Source organism: Phyllobates terribilis, unplaced genomic scaffold (genome assembly GCF_046119375.1).
Source record: "Phyllobates terribilis strain yellow unplaced genomic scaffold, ASM4611937v1 Scaffold_4__5_contigs__length_816908805, whole genome shotgun sequence".
NCBI lineage: Eukaryota > Metazoa > Chordata > Amphibia > Anura > Dendrobatidae > Phyllobates > Phyllobates terribilis.
Window position 1 is genome coordinate 372,889,704 of NW_027362764.1, and position 20,193 is coordinate 372,909,896.

Here is a 20,193-nt window from a genome sequence, read left to right on the forward strand (position 1 = left end):
AAAACGCATGCAGATTGTGCATGCATTTTTCCTGCGGAATACATGCGGATCCACATGCGGATTCACATGCGTTTCCGCATGCAGATTGACAAGCGCTTTCCAGGCGATAGCATCACTTGGAAAGTGCCTGACAACTAGGTCACAATGTATGAATCCATGCAAACAGCATGGATTTATACAGTGTGAACCGTAAAAATAAAATAAAGCTATACTCACCCCTGATGCCCCGGCGTGGCTGCAGCGCTGCTTCCTGGCTGGTTCCTGGCTGCCGGCATATCGCGAGACAGAGCGGTGAAGGGCCTGTGGTCACATGACTGTGACGTCACCGAAGGTTCCTCAGCGATGCCGGCATGCAGAGAAGCCTTCGGAAAGGTGAGTATAAACTTTATTTATTATTTTATTCTTTTTTTTACAGGTACAATGGTACCCAGGTCTGGATGAGAGTCTTCTCTCCTCCAGAACTGGGTACCATCCGCACATAGAGACGCATAGCATTCGCTTGTAGAAATGTACAGACGCGCATTCTATGCGTCTCAATGCAAGTCAATGGCGGCCATTCCGCTGCGCTTCCACAAAATTAAATGACATGCTGCGGGTTTTTGTACGCAGCATAAACGCTGCGGAAAAATCCGCAGCATGTGCATAGAACATGCGGAATTCCCTTGGGGACCAAGGGGTGCGGATTACCTAGCGTTTCACAAGCGTTTACGCTGCGGAAATTCCGCAGCATAAACGCTTGAAAAACGCTAAGTGGGCACCCAGCCTAAAAGAGAAAATATAAAAACTTTTAAAATTATGTTAAATATTTTACTTATTTAAAAACAAATGATAATATTTGAAAAAATAAATAAATTTCAGGCTGTATGCCCACTATGCGTTTTTTAAGCGTTTCCGCAGCGGCAGTTCCACATGTGCTGTGCACATGCTGCGGAACTTTCCGCTGCGGATTATCATTGCAGAAAAATCCGCAGCACTAACAATTATTTTGCGTAATCGCAGCGTTTTCGCCGCTTTTGACTTGCATTGAATCGCATAATATCCACATGACTACATGTGCATATGCGGATATTAAGCGATTCACTGTGCGGATGGTACCCGGGTTTGGAGAAGAGGAGACTCTCCTCCAGACCCGGGTACCATAGTACCCATAAAAAAAAAGAATTAAAATAAAAAAAAAAAAACATTATACTTACCTTATGATGGCCCCCAGTCTCCTCAGCGATGCGTCCTGGCTTTCCGGCATCTCGCGATGGTCTAAAAGGACCTGCCATGACGTCATTTAGATATGTGACGGGTCACGCGACGGCTGACGTCGGTGGTCGCGTGACTCGTCACATGACTAAATGACGTCATGGCAGGTGCTTTTACACAACAGCGAGACACCGGGAAGACCGGACGCATCGGATAAGGAGACTTTACATCAGCACAATTTTGGAACCAAAATTTATTTTTGTTATGGAGCTTTTAGGGTTAAAAATTGACCAACGATTTTTCATTTTTATAACACCATTTTTTTTAGGGACCACATCATATGTGAAGTGACTTTGATGGGCCTTTACGACAGAAAATACCCAAAAGTGAAACCATTCTAAAAACTGCACCCCTCAAGGTCATCAAAACCACATTCAATAAGTTTATTAACCCTTCAGGTGCTTCACAGGAATTTTTGGCACGTGGAAGAAAAAAAATGAACATTTTTTTTTTTTTCACAAAAATGTTACTTTAGACCCCAATTTTTTTTTATTTCCGCAAGGGTATCATTAAAAAATGGACCCAAAATTTGTTGTGCAATTCCTCTTGAGCATGCTGATACCCCGTATGTGGGGGAAAACCACTGTTTTGGCGCACGGCAGGGTTCGGAAAGGGAAGGAATTATCTAGATGTGTAGTGAGCACCCTTTCACATAAGTTTATAACATTGAGCCGTAAAAATAAAATTTTCACATTTTTCCAACAAAAATGTTTTTCAGCCTCCAATTTTGCATTTTCATAAGGGTAACAGGAGAAATTGCACCATGCAATTTCTTGTGCAATTTCTCCTTAAGTAAGCCGATACCCCATATGTGGGGAAAATACACTGTTTGGGCGCACGGCAGGGTTCGAAAGGGAAGGAGTGCCATTTGACTTTTTGAATATAAAATTTGCTTGAATAATTAGCGGATGCCATGTTGAGTTTGGAGACCCCCTGATGCGCCTAAACAATGGAAACCCCCCCACAAGTGACTCCATTTTGGAAACTACAACCCTCAAGGATTTTATCAAGGGGTATAGTGAACATTTTGAACCCAGAGGTACGACATAGAATTTGATAACATTAGGTCATCATATTGAATAAGTTGTCACTAGTCTTGAGTGCAAGTGCTCACTACTAGAGTTTGCATCGGGTACTCTGGTATGCACCAAGTATCGCGGGTGCTCAAGTGACGTGCTCGAGTCCCCGCCCGCATGTTTCATGGTTATTAGACACTCAAAAAAAAACATGCGGGGATCACTCGTCCATGGCAGGCAATCCCCACAAGGTTTCTTTGGCTGTATAACAGCTGCAAAACATATGGGACAGAGACTCAAGCAAGTCACTCGAGTACCCACTATACTCGGTGCATACCTGAGCACTTGCGCTCAACACCAGTCGCCACATCATCATCATTTTTTTTTCTTTACTTCTGAAAAAATCCTAACCCCGACCCTAACCCTAGCTTAACCCTAACCCTAGCACAACCCTAACCCTAAGTGCCCACGATGCAGAAATGCTGCGGACTATTTCTGCATCTCCCTGGCAGAAAAAACGCATGCGGATTTTACATGCGTTTTTTCTGCCAGGTAGAAGAGTTTGTGAAGCGTTTTGAACATGCGATTTCGCATGCGGGTTGTCAAGAGCTTTTCCAAGCGATTTTAGCATCACTTGGAAAAGTATTTGACAACTTGGTCACACTATATAAATCCATGCAACCGGCATGAATTTATGTTGTGTGACCAAGTTACGAGGCTGCAAATGCAGCATCAATAGTAAAAAAAAGAATAAAAATGTTGGAAAAAACAAAAAAAAAATTATACTCACCTTCCGATGGCCCCCGATCTCCTTCTCCTGTGCCACTGGCTCTTCGGCGGCTCGCGGTGCTCTAAAAAGGACCTTCCATGACGTCATTTAGTCATGACGTTGGCGGTCGCGTGATCTGTCACATGTCTAAATTACGTCATAGAAGGTCCTTTTACCACCGCGAGCAGCCGAAGAGCCAGCAGCACCGCCGGGAGCAGACAGGGGGCCATCAGAAGGTAAGTATATGTTTTTTTGTTTTTTTTTTCTTTTTTTTTTAACTACAGGTACTATGGTACCCAGGTCTGGAGGAGAGTCTCCTCTTCTCCAAACCCGGGTACCATCCGCACATTGAATCGCATAATATCCGCATGTGTACGTGTAGTCATGCGGATGTTATGCGGTCCAATGCAAGTCAATGGCCGCAATTTCGCCGGGATTCTGCAAAATTAATAGTCGTGCTGCAGATTTTATCGCAATGATAATCCGCAGCGGAAATTTCCGCAGCATGTGCACAGCACATGCGGATTATCATTCGGAAACATGGCAGACAACTTAACATGCATTTTTAATGCGTTTTTGCGGCGGAAAAGCGCCACGAAAACGCATTAAATCCGCATCGTGCGTACGCAGCCTAAACCTAGCACAACCCTAACCCTAGAGTTTATTTCTTACGCCGTTCCTCGTGCGGTATAAGTGATTAGATTACTTTATTCTTCGGGGTGGTGCGATTCCAGCGATACCAGATTCATATCGGTTTTTTATGATTGACAGCTGTCACACACTAAAAAACCCTGTTTTTTTTGCAAAGACTAGTTTTTACATCGCCATATTTTGAGAGCTATAATTTTTCCATATTTCGGCTGACAGCCATGTTTTTTGCGGGACACGTTGACGTTTTTATTGGTACCATTTTCAGGCACGTGACATTTTTTGATCGCTTTCTATTCTGATTTTTGGGAGGCAGAATAAACAAATAATACGCATGTGCTGTGCACATCCTGCGGAAATTTCCGCTGCGGATTATCATTGCGGAAAAATACGCAGAACTACCAATTATTTTGCATAAGCGCAGCGTTTTCGCCGCCATTGACTTGCATTGGAACGCATGAAATCCACATCACTGCATCTGTACATGCGGATTCCATGTGTTTCAATGTGCGGATGGTACCCGGGTCTGGAGAAGAGGAGACTCTCCTCCGGACCCGGATACCATAGTACCTGTAAAAAAAAGAATAATAAAATAAAAAATATACATTATACTTAAATTCTGATGGCCCCCGGTGTCTTTATCCGATGCGTTCTGGCTTGACCGCAGCTCGCGGTGGACTTGCCACTGACGTCGGCAGTACTTTAGTCTACCGCGAGCTGCCGGCAAGCCAGGACGCATCGGATAAAGACACCGGGGGCCATCAGAAGGTAAGTATGATATTTATTTTTTACCATTCTTTCGGTCACACTATATAAATCCATGCCGTTTGCATGGATTTATATAGTGTGACCAAGTTGTCAAGCATTTTCCAAGTGATGCTAAAATCGCTTGGAAAGCGCTTGACAAGCCGCATGCGGAAATGCATGTGAAGAACGCTTCCCATCCGCTTGTCCCTGGCAGAAAAGACACATGTACAGTCCGCATGCGTTTTTTTCTGCCAGAGAAATGCAGAAACGCTCAGGAAAAAATCCGGAGCATTTCTGCATCATGGGCACATAGCCTTATATTGTTTTTTTAATGTTTTGGCGCTTTTACACAATAAAAACTATTTTATAGAATAAAGAATTGTTTTTTGCATCGCTTTATTCTGAGAGCTATAACTTTTATTTTTCGGCCGTTGGAGCTGTATGACAACTTATTTATTGTGAGACGTTTTCAGCGGTACCATTTTTATTTACATTCGTCTTTTTGATCGCATTTTATTCCATGTTTTGTTTGGCAGTATGATGATAAAGTATAGTTTTTTGCTTCGTTTTTTATTTTTTACAGTGTTCAGTAAAGGGGTTAACTAGTGGGGCAGTTTTATAGGTCAGGTCGTTCCGGGCGCGGCGATACCAAATATGTGTACTTTTATTGTTATTATTATTATTTATTTGTGGGTACAATATATATTTTTTTTTTGGGGGGGGGGGTATTTTTACAATTTTTTTTAATATCTTTACAATTTTTTTCTTTCACTTTCTGACATTTTTCGTACTTTTACACTTTGTTCCACTATGGGACTTTCACTTTTTGCAGCCTGATCAGCTGTATAGTAGCACAGGAACGCAGCACTATCCCTGTGCTATGCAGCCTGTCAGTGCTGCACTGGGAGAAGTTATTTTGAACCAAAGTAACTTCCTGCCTCCTGGCGACCCGGATGTTGTCATGATGACATCGGGTCACCATGACAACATCCGGGACCGGACTCAGACGGCGCAGGACGCCAGAGAGGAGGTAAGTATCTGCACTTACCTCCTCCCATCCGGGAAGCCGCGGCAGATAGCGCTGGACACCGGCAGGAGAGGTGAGTATCGCGATCACCTCCCCTTGCCACCGCAATGCTGCGATCGATTTCAATCGCATCATTTCGGGGGTTAATGTGCAGGGAGTGGTGCGGGACACCCTGCGGCGATCGCGCCCGCACGCCAAGGCGTACTAATACGTATCAGGCCCATAAGGGCCAGGGAGCAGATATGTATTAGTACGCCTTGGGCCAGAAAGGGGTTAATAAAAACTATTTTTTTTCTAATTGATGTAAATACTTTTATGCCCAAAACTGACAAAAGTATTCTCAGAGTGATACCTTTATTGGCTAACCAGAAAAAAAATATATATGCAAGCTTTCAGAGCACAGAGGCTCCTTTCTCAGGCAATATTACAAATGAATTCAAAAGATACAAGGCACAACATTCGAGAGATGTTACAGCAAACACTTGTTCATGAGGTGTAAGGGGTGATGCCTCCTACTGATAAGTCAAGGAGATCAAATTAGGATTTTTTGTTGCAAATGGAGAAGAGGTAATTTTTTTCAATTGTTTAAAAAACATTTTTTTTAAAGGCACCTTCCCATTAACCTCTTTACCCCCGAGGGTGGTTTGCACGTTAATGACCAGGCCAATTTTTACAATTCTGACCACTGTCACTTTATGAGGTAATTACTCTGGAACGCTTCAAAGGATCCCCGATTCTGAGATTGTTTCTTCGTGACATATTGTACTTCATTATTGTGGTAAAATTTCTTTGATATCACTAGCGTCTATTTGTGAAAAAAACGGAAATTTGGCGAAAATTTAGAAAATTTAGCAATTTTCAAAATTTGAATTTTTATGCCCTTAAATCAGAGAGACATGTCACACAAAAGAGTTAATAAATAACATTAACATTTCCCACATGTCTACTTTACATCAGCACAATTTTGGAACCAAAATTTTTTTTTGTTAGGGAGCTATAAGGGTTAAAAGTTGACTAGCGATTTCTCATTTTTCCAACAAAATTTACAAAACCATTTTTTTAGGGACCACATCACATTTGAAGTCACTTTGAGCGGTCTTTATGACAGAAAATACCCAAAAGTGACACCATTCTAAAAACTGCACCCCTCAAGGTGCTCAAAACCACATTCAAGAACTTTATTAATCCTTCAGGTGCTTCACAGGAATTTTTGGAATGTGGAATAAAAAAATGAACATTTAACTTTTTTCACAAAAATGTTACTTAGACCCAATTTTTTTTATTTTCGCAGGGGTAACAAGAAAAAATGGACCCCAAAATTTGTTGTGCAATTTCCCCTGGGCACGCAGATACCCCATATGTGGGGAAAAAACACTGTTTGGGCGCACGGCAGGGCTCGGAAGGGAAGGAGCGCCATTTGACTTTTTGATTGTAAAATTTGCTTGAATAATTAGCGGATGCCATGTTGCGTTTGGAGAGCCCCTGATGTGCCTAAACAGTGGAAACCCCCCACAAGTGACCCCATTTTGGAAACTAGACCCCCCAAGGCACCTATCTAGATGCATAGTGAGAACTTGGAACCCCTAGGTGCTTCACAAATTGATTCGTAAAAATGAAAAAGTGGGAAAAAAACACTTTTTCATTTTTACGAATCAATTTGCACTGCGCATCTCCAAACAATCTTACTGCTGTCTGGTGACCCGGATGTTGTCATGACGACATCGGGTCGTCATGGCAACACCCGGGAAGCCACGGCAGACAGCGCTGGAGGCCGGAAGAGGAGGTGAGTATACAGATCACCTCCCCTTGCCACCGCAATGCTGCGATCGACTTCGATCGCAGCATTGCGGGGGTTAATGTGCTGGGAGCGGTGCAGGACTGCTCCCTGCACATTGTACCGGGTGTCAGCTGTGACAATCAGCTGACAGCCGGCGGCGATCGTGCCCGCACATCCTGTGTGCGCGCGCGATCGCTATGACGTACTAATATGGGTCAGGCTCTTAAAGCCCATGGCACAGACGCGTATTAGTACGTCATGGGCTTTAAAGGGGTTAAGCAGGGACACACGTGACGTATTTCTCCTGCGAGTATCGCATGGTAAACCTCCTACTGGCCAGCACCTATCCTGACCCGAGCTTGACAGCTGTATAGAAATCCATCACGCTGTCATACTTAGGTCAGGAGAGGTGCCGGCCAGTCCATTCAGTGCGATGCGATCATCGCACGTGTTAAACGGCTGTGTGTCCATGCTCTTATTCTGCCTGTTGAAGGGAACATGTGAAAAAATGCTATTAACCTGAAGACATGGGGTAAATCTCGTTCTGTACCTACGTAGCGCCCGCACTCAAAGTCCCGATGCCGGGAGGAAATTAACTTTTTTTCCCCGGAAGCATTTGGGTTTCAGTCACAGGGGTGGAGCTGGCGCAGTTTCAGTCACCGCTCAGTGTATAGAGAGCAGCGGCTGTAACAACACCCTCGGAACTGACTGACAACAGGATCCACATTAGGGTCAGCTGTCAGTCAGTGCGGGGGGGCTCGGTCATAGCTGCCGATCTCTATACATAAAGCACTGATTGAAACCGCGCCTGATCCACCCCTATGATCGAACAACAAACGCTGGTGGGGGGGGGAGTGGAATAAAGCTCATTTCATCCTGGAAATGAGGCTCAAAGTGTGGGCGCCGAGCAGGTTCAGAATGCTATTAACCTGCAGATTAACCCTGGATCTGCAGTTAAATAGCTTATTTTTGCATGTGACAGGTTTCTTTTAATAATTACAATGCTATAAAGCTGCCGCACTGAAGGTGCAATTACTGGAATGAAATTAATTGTATTTCTCCCAGAAGCCGCCGACTTTGAGTCATAAAGGCGTGTTCGGAATGGAAGCGTGTCACCGCTTAATTAACAGTGATCTGAGATTCCAAGCACGCCCTGTTACTTTGATGGAAAGCTCACAATGTAGCGCATCTGTGCAGTCTTAAAAAGGATGCGCAGCACTCCTGTTGATGGGTGGACAAATAAGATTCCACTCCACAAACAGTATAAAAAGTAAAATAAAAAAATTGACTGCATTTTATTTCATACAAGTGTTCCAAGTCACTGCTGGCACCACCCCTCGTGACTGAAACCGGAACGCTGCGGGGAGAATAGTTAATTTTCTCACCATAGCGTTCGGCTCAGTGCGCGCACCGGGCAGATTAGTAAAGCTATTAACCTACAGATTGACCCTACATCGGAACATTAAGGCCACGTTCAGTTTTTGGTCAGTATTTTACATCCATATTGTAAGCCAAAACCAAGGGTTGGGTGAGAAATGCAGAAGTGGAGCACATGTTTCTATTTTACTTTTCCTCTGATTGTTTCACTCCTCATTGGCTTACAAATATTGATGTAAAGTACTGACCAAATCCTAAATGTGTGAATGTAGCCTAATATTGGTGACAGGTCACACCCCCCCCCCATCGAAACCAGCAGCATTCACCTATGTATGAGTAAATTCCTTGCCTAACCAGCCCTGTATAACATTATTCAGTTAAATAAATGCTTTGGGCTATGTGCACACAGTGTGTTTTTTGTGCGGTTTTTTTTTCAGAGCGGAAATGGGCCAAAAACGCATTGCATACCTTATCCTATGACATTTTGCAAGTTCCGTGCACATGATCAGAAATTTTCCTGACCAGATTTCATGTGCGGAAAAAAACGCTGCATGCCCATTCTTTGTGTGTTTCCGCATGCTTTTTTGCCTAGCTCAGAGCTCAGCTGCGGCTACGCTGGGGTGAGTCATCATTAAGCGCAGACCGGAGGCGTGCTCACCAGCAGGTATAGGGAGTTCCCGCGCTGTCAGCCATCGTTCTCCTCACCCCAGCGTACCAGCAACTGAGCTCCGCTCGCTCAAGCGCCGCTTTAGCTGTCAGGACAGCGGGCACCTTATAGGAGTGATGGCTTCCTGTGGTGTGGATCAGAAGCGGCGGCGCCATTTTAAACTCCACTGGCAAGAATCAGCAGCCGCATCAGTCAGTGAGCGCCTGAATACAGGTAACGCTCTTACTTCATACCACTAGTCAATTAGGGGGACGTCAGTTACCTACAGTACAGACCAAAAGTTTGGACACACCTTCTCATTTAAAGATTTTTCTGTATTTTCATGACTATGAAAATTGTACATTCACACTGAAGGCATCAAAACTATGAATTAACACATGTGGAATTATATACTTAACAAAAAAGTGTGAAACAACTGAAAATATGTCTTATATTCTAGGTTCTTCAAAGTAGCCACCTTTTGCTTTGATGACTGCTTTGCACACTCTTGGCATTCTCTTGATGAGCTTCAAGAGGTAGTCACTGGAAATTGTTTTCACTTCACAGGTGTGCCCTGTCAGGTTTAATAAGTGGGATTTCTTGCCGTATAAATGGGGTTGGGACCATCAGTTGTGTTGTGCAGAAGTCTGGTGGATACACAGCTGATAGTCCTACTGAATAGACTGTTAGCTGCTTTTTTCTTGCCATATTACAATTTCTAAGTAAAGAAAAACGAGTGGCCATCATTACTTTAAGAAATGAAGGTCAGTCAGTCCGAAAAATTGGGCAAACTTTGAAAGTGTCCCCAAGTGCAGTTGCAAATACCATCAAGCGCTACAAAGAAACTGGCTCACATGAGGACCGCCCCAGGAAATGAAGACCAAGAGTCACCTCTGCTTCTGAGGATAAGTTTATCCGAGTCACCAGCCTCAGAAATCGCAAGTTAACAGCAGCTCAGATTAGAGTTCTAGCAGCAGACACATCTCTACAACAACTGTAAAGAGGAGCCTTTGTGCAGCAGGCCTTCGTGGTAAAATAGCTGCTAGGAAACCACTGCTAAGGACAGGCAACAAGCAGAAGAGACTTGTTTGGCCTAAAGAACACAAGGAATGGACATTAGACCAGTGGAAATCTGTGCTTTGGTCTGTTGAGTCCAAATTTGAGATCTTTGGTTCCAACCACCGTGTCTTTGTGCGACGCAGAAAAGATGAACGGATGGACTCAACACGCATGGTTCCCACCGTGAAGCATGGAGGAGGAGGTGTGATGGTGTGGGGGTGCTTTGCTAGTGACCCTATTGGGGATTTATTCAAAATTGAAGGCATACTGAACCAGCATGGCTACCACAGCATCTTGTAGTGGCATGCTATTCCATCCGGTTTGCGTTTAGTTGGACCATCATTTATTTTTCAACAGGACAATGACCCCAAACACACCTCCAGGCTGTGTAAGGGCTATTTGACCAAGAAGGAGAGTGATGGGGTGCTAAGCCTCCACAGTCACCAGACCTGAACCCAATCAAGATGGTTGGGGGTGAGCTGGACCGCAGAGTGAAGGCAAAAGGGCCAACAAGTGCTAAGCATCTCTGGGAACTCCTTCAAGATTGTTAGAAGACCATTTCCGGTGACTACCCCTTGAAGCTCATCAAGAGAATGCCAAGAGTGTGAAAAGCAGTCATCAAAGCAAAAGTGGCTACTTTGAAGAACCTAGAATATAAGACATATTTTCAGTTGTTTCACACTTTTTTGTTAAGTATATAATTCCACATGTGTTAATTCATAGTTTTGATGCTTTCAGTGTGAATGTACAATTTTCATAGTCATGAAAATACAGAAAAATCTTTAAATGAGGTGTGTCCAAACTTTTGGTCTGTACTGTATATACACAGTACTTCGGGAGTACAGTTTGCCCTTCCCCTTAAGAGCAAAGACGCCATCTCTGTTCCCCACATGGAATTAGCCAGGGACACCTCCAGCATATGGAAGTAAACTTCCCTCCTTTTAATCAAGTAGTCAGCTAGCTAATTGCAGAAACCCTTTTATTGAAGAAGATGGATAAAAGAAAAAAAAAGAGGAGTATCGTACTTTTCAGCAGGAATGGACAGAAGAATTCACCTTTGTGGAGAGAGCAGGTACTTATTGTACTTTTAAAGTGTTGGTCTTGCATAAAATGCACACATTTAGTAACTGTGCCCACTATGCGTTTTTTAAGCGTTTCCGCAGCGGCAATTCTGCTGCAGAAACGCTTAAAAAACTCTTGGTAGAAGATCTGCCATGTTCCCCAATTATAATCCACATGTGCTGTTCACATGCTGCGGAAATTTCCGCTGCGTATTATCATTGCGGAAAAATCCGCAGCACTACCAATTATTTTGCGGAATCGCGGCGTTTTCGCTGCCATTGACTTGCATTGGACCGCATGACATCCGCATCACTACATATGCACATGAGGATATCATGCGGTTCAATGTGTGGATGGTACCCGGGCAGGTCTTTTAGACCATCGCGAGTTGCCGGCAAGCCAGTACGGATCGGATAAGGACACAGGGGGCCATCAGAAGGTAAGTATAATATTTATTTTTTACCATTCTTTTACGGTCACACTATATAAATCCATGCTGGTTGCATGGATTTATATAGTGTGACCAAGTTGTCGAGCATTTTCCAAGTGATGCTAAAATCGCTTGGATAGCGCTTGACAACCCGCATGAGGAAATGCATGTGAAGAACGCTTCACTTCCGCTGGTCCCTGGCAGGAAAAAAGCATGTAAAATCCGCATGCGTTTTTTCTGCCAGGGAGATGCAGAAACGCTCCGGAAAAATCTGGAGCATTTCTGCATAGTGGGCACATAGCCTTACTTGTATTTAGTTTTAAAAATATTGTATGGCTCTCACGGAACTACATTTTAAAATATGTAGCGTTCATGGCTCTCTCAGCCAAAAAGGTTCCTGTCCCCTGCTCTACGCGTTCCTCCTGCAAATCGGCTCATCAGGAGTCACAAACCATATAAATTCCTAAGATGTAGAATCAAAAGACGATTTAGCTTTTGGTGATTGTAATGGCATTCTTGATAAAGTGCCTTGTGCATGCTCCTTCGCAGTGTACCAGTGGTGTTATTAATAAAGTGCCTCATGCATCCTCTGGATCAAATGTTCAAATAATGGTGCAGATATCACCAAATGGCAGTAAAAAGCACTAGACCCCACCCGGCTTTTTTGTGGTCCGTTTATGGGTATTTACTACATGTACAACAACTATGTGCTGTATGTTGTAGGACTATTGTCTAATATAGAATATACAAGAGGTAATAGTGTTCTCAGGATATCACACAGACTTTCCTGGATATTTTTCACCACATCTGCATGCTGCAGGTACAGTGGTGAGTTGGTTGCGGTGTCCAGAATCAGCTGTTTGGCTACTTTTTTTCTGCCCCTCTCACCTCTGTACGGAATCCCATCAGCTTCCATCAGCTCAGGGCCTAATGGTACCCTTTGGTGAGAGCCGTCGAGGAGCGGGGGCGCCATTTGCGTTCAAGAGGGTGCCAACCTCCGCTGACAGGTAGGGATAGACCAGTGTAAGGTATCCAACTCCCCCCCCATCCACTTGTATTATCCAGTTTTGGTTATATACTGGCTTTTGTTTTTTGAGGGATTTTTTGTCTTTGATATTTTTAATTGATACTAATAAATTATAAGTTTTATGTGTATTATCTGTGAGTCTCAAGAACAGGTGAGCCCCAAATTTTGACTGGCACTGTAGGTTACACTCCCAAATATGGCTTTGTGCCACTGCAACATCGCAGCAAAATGCAGTGACATTGAGTACCGCGACAAGCAGAAGTCTAAGGGTATGTGCAGAAGTATCTCTCAGCCTGCGGCCCCGATGCTACGGAGGAGCTGATATGCAAATGAGCTCCGCTTTTTTTTTTTTTTACCTACGGACTTTCCTCATAGAGATTAGGTCTATGGGGAAAGTCCGCATGCGGACCCGCATGAGAAATTGACATGCTGCGGTCTGGAAAGACGTGCTGCATGTCAGTTTCCACGGGTGAACAGAGACGCATAGTGGACATGGGATTTGTACAAATCTCATCCACTATGCTGTAACAGCTGGCCGCTGCGGGTTTGACATTGCATAAGTCCACAGCGTCAAACCCGCAGCGGATCTGGATCGTCTGCACACACCCTCAGTTAGCCTTTGTGTGACTTGCTCCTTGTGGTATCCTAGGCGTTGCAATGCAATCCCATTCACCTGCATTACGCTGTGACGTACCGTAGTAACGGCACATAGTGATCTCTGGCCGTCTGACCTGGGTCTTGGCCAAAGTCACAGTGTAACTAGCCCCAGTCTTAGGCTAAGTGCCCACGATGCAGAAATGCTGCATATTTTTTCCATTTCTCCCTGGCAGGAAAAACGCATGCGGATATTACATGCGTTTTTCCTGCCAGGTAGAAGCGTTTGTCAAGCGTTTTTTCATGAATTTCTGCATGCGGGTTATCAAGCGCTTTTCCAAGCGATTTTAGCATCACTTGGAAAAGTGCTTGACAACTTGGTCACACTATATAAATCCATGCAACCGGCATGGATTTATATAGTGTGACCAAGTAATAGTTAAAAAAAAGAATAAGAATGGTAAAAAATAAAAAATAAACATTACACTTACCTTCCAATGGCCCGCGGTCTCCTTCTCCGATGCGTCCGATCTCCCCGATGTCTCGCGGTTGTGTAAAAGGACCTGCCATGACGCCACTGAGTCATGTGACAGGTCACGCGACCGCCGACGTCAGTGGTCGCGTGACCTGTCACATGACTAAATGACGTCATGTCAGGTCCTCACATCACCGCGAGCCGCCCAACACACCAGACGCATTGCTGAGGAGACCGGGGGCCATCGGAAGGTAAGTATAATCTTTATTTTTTATTTTAAATTCTTTTTTTTTTTTACAGGTACTATGGTACCCGGGTCTGGATGAGAGTCTCCTCTTCTCCAGACCTGGGTACCATCCGCACATTGAATCGCTTCATATCCGCGTGTGCACATGTAGTGATGAGGATATCAAGCGTTTCAATGCAAGTCAATGGCGGCAATTAAGCTGCGTGCCCGCAAAATTAGTGGACATCCTGCGTATTTTTCCGCAATGATAAAACGCAGCGTAAATTTCCGCAGCATGTGCACAGCACATGCGGATTATCATTGGGGACCATGGGGCACGTATTAGGCTGTGTGCCCACGATGCGTTTTTAATGTGTTTTTGCAGCTGCGGAAACGCATTAAAAACGCATGGTAGAAGGGCAGCAATGTTCCCCAATGATAATCCGCATGTGCTGTGCACATGCTGCGGAAATTTCTGCTGCGGAGTATCATTGCGGGAAAAAACGCAGCACTACCAATTATTTTGTGGAAATGCTGCGTTTTCACCGCCATTGACTTGCATTAGAACGCGCCAATTCCGCAAGACTGCATCTGTACTTGCGTAATTGGCGCGTTCTAATATGCGGATGGTACCCGGGTGTAGAGGAGACTCTCATCCACACCCAGGTACCATTAAAAAAAGCTGTAAAAAAAGAATAAAATAAAAATAAATATATACTTACCTTCTGGCGGCCCACGCTGCGCTCCTACTTGCTTCCCGGCACTTTGCAGTGGATTGAAGGACCTGCGCTGAAGTCAGAGTCATGTGACGGGTCACGCGACGCTGACGTCGGCAGGTCTTTCAATCCACCGCTGCCGGCACCGAGCGAAGCAAGCCAGCGCGGGCCATCGGAGGGTAAGTATATATTTATTTTTTTATTTTTAACCCCTTTGCAACCCATGACGTCTTAGTACGTCATAGGACTCCTCCCCCAGTTCAGTGAGGGTTGCGGCACTGAGCCCGCACTGAACCGAGCACATGTCAGCTGATTCTTACAGCTGACATGTGCCCGCAACAGCCGCGGGTGGAATCGCGATCCACCCGCGGCTGTTAACATGTTAAATGCCACTGTCAATCTCCGACAGCGGCATTTAACGCGCGCTTCCGGGAGGCGCGTCCTAAACCCCGCCCATTGGCGACCCCGTCACATAATCGGGGGTCACCGATGGGTGGGCATGACAACCCAGGGTCTGCAGCAGACTCCTGTGGTTGTCATGAGCTGGTCGCTATGAGCGCCACCTAGTGGTCGGCGCTCATAGCACAGGACCAATACTGCTATATGCAGGGGATCTGCTGATCCCCTGTATGTAGCAGAGGCGATCGGATAGTTGCTGCTTCTAGTCTCCTATGGAGACTATAGATGCATGCAAAAAGTGAAAAAAAAAAACATTTTTAAAATTATAAAAAAAAAATAAAAAATATAAAAGTTTAAATCACCCCCCTTTCGCCCCATTCAAAATAAAATATTTTAAAAAAAACCTACATAGACATATTTGGTATTGCCGCGTTCAGAATCGCCCGATCTATCAATATAAAAAAAGAATTAATCCAAACGGTAAACGGCGTAACGAGAAAAAAATTGTAAACGCCAGAATTACGTTTTTTGGTCGCCGCAAAATTGCAATAAAATGCAATAACGGGCGATCAAAACATCGGATCTACCCCAAAATGTTATCAATAAAAACATCAGCCCGGCGCGCAAAAAATAAGCCCTCACCCAGCCCCAGATCCCGAAAAATGGAGACGCTACAGGTCTTAGAAAATGGCGCTATTTTTTTTTTTAACAAATTTTGGAATTTTTTTTCACCACTTAAATATAAAAGAACCTATACATGTTTGGTGTCTACAAACTCGTAATGACCTGGAGAATAAGAATGGCAGGTCAGTTTTAGCATTCAGTGAACGTGGTAAAAAAATAAAAATAAAAAACAACTGTGGTATTGCACTTTTTTTGCAACTTCACCGCACTTGTAATTTTTTTCCCGTTTTCCCGTACACGATATGGTAAAACTAGTAATGGCGTTGAAAAGTACAACTCATCCCGCAAAAAATAAGCCCTCACACGGCCATATTGACCCCAAAAAAAAACGCTATGGCACTGGAAACAAGGGGAGCAAAAAACAAAAACGCAAAATGCTCTGGTCCTTAAGGGGTACCACTCTCTCGGGTCACACTATATATAAATCCATGCAGTTTGCATGGATTTATATAGTGTGACCTAGTTGTCACAAGCACTTTCCAAGTGATGCTAATCGCTTGGAAAGCGCTTGTCAATCCGCATGCGGAAATGTCAGTGATAACGCTCCATTTCCGCATGTCCATGGCAGGAAAACGCATGTACAATCTGCATGCGTTCTTTGCTGCCAGGGAGATGCAGAAACGCTCAGGAAAAAATCCTGAGCATTTCTGCATCGTGGGCACATAGCCTTACCAAGCGTTTTCGCTGCAGAAATTCCGCAGCAAAAACGCTTGAAAAACGCATAGTGGGCACGCAGCCTTACAATGTCAGGCAATCTAACAGAACATGCCTCTGTCAAACGCCTTACATACCAATGCATAAAAAATAAAATTACAAAATGGTTATTGCAGTAATCGTTCAGATCTGGAGAATCATGTTCCAGGTATTTTTTATCACACTAAATGCTCTAAAAACAAAATTTTAAAAACAATGGCAGAATTGTATTTTTTTTCAAATTACTTGAAAATTTTAAAAAATATGACTCTTGGAAGAGAAGGAAAAAGCAAAAGCGCAAACAAATAATCACCAGGTCTGGAAAGGGAGTTACATGCTAGATCTAAACACTAATGACCAAAATCCTGTCAGGTAAAAGTGACGGAAATGCCACAATTTCCAGCCGCACAGCGACCTCTGAGAGACAAGGAGGCAGAGAAGGAACCTTGCTAATCAGTACGTGGGCCAAACTGACTGACTTCTGACATGTTTCATTCAAACAAGATACATTACATTTTACAAATGGGGCGACTCTCATTCTATTACACATAACACAGCATGACATGGCCTAAGGCTATGTGCCCACGATGCAGAAATGAAGCAGAAAATTTCTGCAGCATTTCTGCATCTCCCTGGCAGAAAAAACGCATGCAGATTGTGCATGCGTTTTTCCTGCAGAATACATGCGGATCCACATGCAGATTGACAAGCGCTTTCCAGGTGATAGCATCACTTGGAAAGTGCTTGACAACTAGGTCACACTGCATAAATCCATGCAAACAGCATGGATTTATACAGTGTGAACCGTAAAAATTAAAACAAATAAAGCTATACTCACCCCCGAGACCCCGGCGTGGCTGCAGCGCTCGTTCCTGGATACCGGCATATCGCGAGACAGAGCGGTGAAGGGCCTGCGGTCACATGACTGTGACGTCACCGCAGGTCCTCAAGCGATGCCGGCATTCAGAGAGAAGCCTTCGGAAAGGTGAGTATAAACTTTATTTGTTATTTTATTCTTTTTTTACAGGTACAATGGTACCTAGGTCTGGATCAGAGTCTTCTCTCCTCCAGAACTGGGTACCATCCGCACATAGAGACGCATAGAAGCCGCTTGTACAAATGTACAGTCGCGGTTTCTATGCGTCTCAATGCAAGTCAATGGCGGGAGTTCCGCTGCGCTTCCGCAAAATTAAATGACATGCTGCGGATTTTTGTACGCAGCATAAACGCTGCGGAAAAATCCGCAGCATGTGCATAGAACATACGGAATCCCCTTGGGGACCATGGGGTGCGGATTACCTAGCGTTTCACAAGCGTTTACGCTGCGGAAATTCCACAGCATAAACGCTTGAAAAACGCTACGTGGGCACCCAGCCTTACTCTTATTTTTTACAGTAACTGTTCTACTAAGCTTACTACATTTAGCATGCACTATGTGTCAAGAGCATTGCACATTCATTTCCACCTTATATGTAGAAGTGCAATATATAAAGCCAGCCATTAATCATAAAAGTACTGAACATTAGCAGCACGTAGCTATTTCCATAATATATCGGATTTGCAGCTCATTTCTTTATATAATAAATGATGAGGCGCAGTGGCGCCATTTAGCTTTCCCTCTTCCCGCCATTTTATGTGAGTGGGCGGAGCCTCGTGGTTTCCCGCCGAAAGTCCCCACAGTGTATGTAGTCCCGGCAGCTGCAGTGGGACTCCGCTGTTCTCATCCCGGACATGACGGCTGTCTCACTGACATAACAGACTTCTGCTGAGCAGGTCTCACTCCTGCCATAATAAAACCTTTCTAATACACCCACAACAATAATAGGAGCGCAGAACCAATTACAGGAACAGTCTCTACCCCGCGCTGCAGTGTAACCAGCTACTAGTCAGCCATATCACGCACATTCCCGCTCCTCACCAGCTCATGAAGGCTCCTGTCAGCAGGCGTCCAGACATGGTGAGGAGCTGTGAGGGGAAACCCTTCCGTTCCGTCTATCCTCCGTCCACAGTGCTCGTCGGTGCTGTAGTGACGACCCCCTCACAGCTCCAGGCTGTATTACAGGGGGGCGGATACTGTACAGTGACACGTGTGAGGGGGGCTGTCCTCTCATCTCTGAGTGCTGCCATAATGGCTTCCTACAGCAGTATGCTGATATAATATGCTGATATAATATTGGCAGACAGTGCGGAGGTATAGACACAGCCCCCTAAGAACTGACTCACTGGTTGTTCTAATTCATCCATTAAAATGTTATTCACATTCTTTTATGGATAAATTGCAAAGTGTTTGTAAAAAAAACAACTTTGCAACTAGCTTCTTATTAAGGGGATTTTCTGAGCAGAACAATAAAGAAAGCATTGAGAAAAGCCCCAGAGAATGTAGTGGGGACATGAGAGAAGTATATAAATGGTGGTCTGGTGTCCACCCTCTGGTGCTGGCAATTCAGGAGAATGGTGACAATGTGCGCATTGCACATTGTCGCTAGTCGTCAGTCTGTGTTCACACACAAAGTGACAAGTGCAGGCTTTTCTAATCACGCTAGAAATCTCTTGTAATCCCATTCCTGATACAACAATTTTCCTTTTTTGTGTTTTTTTCCCTCCCTTTCATCCAAGAGCCATCATTTTTTTATTTTTTTACAATCCACATAGCCGTATGAGGGCTTGTTTTTTTTGCAGGATTTTTCTTATGGGAATGACATCAATCATTTGACCATACAATGTATTGGAAACCAGGGGAAAAAAATCCTAAGTGCAATGAAAATGCAAACATCAACCTACACAATTCCAACATTGTTTTTAAGGTTTAGTTTTTACAGCTTTCATGTTGCAGTAAAAATAATCTTACGATCTACATCAGTATGATTACAGCAATATCAAACTTCCGCAGTTTTTTTGTTATTATTTTAGTGGTGAAAACAAAAATTCAGAAATTTGTACGAAAGATAAAACATTGTTTTGTTTGTGTCACCATTTTTCGAGACCTGTCATCTTTCCGTTTTTCAGTCGATACAGTTATGTGAGGCCTTGTTTTTTGCATGGTGAGCTGACAATTGTATTAACCCCTTAAGGACCGAGCCACTTTGTAGGTTAATGACCAGGCCAATTTTTTCAATTCTGACCATTGTCAATTTATGAGGTAATAACTCTGGAACGCTTCAACGGATCCCGCTGATTCTGAGATCGTTTTTTCATGACATATTGTACTTCATGATAGTGGTAAAATTTCTTCGATATCACTTGCGTTTATTTGCTAAAAAAAAATGGAAATTTGGCGAGAATTTTGAAAATTTTGCAGTTCTCAAACTTTGAATTGTCATGCCCTGAAATCAGAGAGATATGTCACGCAAAATAGTTAATAAATAACATTTCCCACATGTCTACTTTATATCAGCGCAATTTTGGGAAAAAAAAATTTGTTAGGAACTTATAAGGGTTAACAGTTGACCAGCGATTTCTCATTTTTCCAACAAAATTTACAAAACCATTTTTTTTAGGGACCACATCACATTTGAAGTGACTTTGAGGTGTCTATATGACAGAAAATACCCAAAAGTGACACCATTACAA

General features: G+C 43.8%; 1 long non-coding RNA gene across 1 annotated transcript in view; it reads right to left on the reverse strand.

Annotated features, from left to right (window-relative positions):
• LOC141265408 (uncharacterized) overlaps positions 1-18,702 on the reverse strand; it is a 67,463-nt gene extending 48,761 nt beyond the window's left edge. The window contains exon 1 of the long non-coding RNA XR_012320090.1: positions 18,542-18,702. This is a non-coding gene — a long non-coding RNA (uncharacterized lncRNA). The remainder of the gene's footprint in view (positions 1-18,541) is intronic.
• Positions 18,703-20,193: the final 1,491 nt, after the last annotated feature.